Source organism: Anopheles aquasalis, chromosome 2 (genome assembly GCF_943734665.1).
Source record: "Anopheles aquasalis chromosome 2, idAnoAquaMG_Q_19, whole genome shotgun sequence".
NCBI classification, from domain to species: domain Eukaryota; kingdom Metazoa; phylum Arthropoda; class Insecta; order Diptera; family Culicidae; genus Anopheles; species Anopheles aquasalis.
This window is the reverse complement of record NC_064877.1, coordinates 39,482,230-39,482,500: the sequence shown is the minus strand read 5'-3', so window position 1 is coordinate 39,482,500 and position 271 is coordinate 39,482,230.

Sequence of the window (271 nt, the reverse complement as noted above, 5' to 3'; positions counted from 1 at the left end):
GCGACAGAGTTGACTCGACGAGCATGCTCCACAACTCGCGAACCAGCAAATCCAGCAGCCATTATTGCTGCTGCTGCTGCTGCTGGGAATGTTATTTATGCTTTCTATGGTTCCTCCCACAATGTGCTTTCCCTAAGCAGATGGTGCCGCCCCTGAAGCCAGTCGCCAGCCCCTTGCAGTCCCCGCAGTTCCGAAGCCTTTCTCCGTGCAATCGGGCACGCAGGCAAACATAGCTGATCATAGGTTGCAGTTTTGTCCGTGATGAAATTAT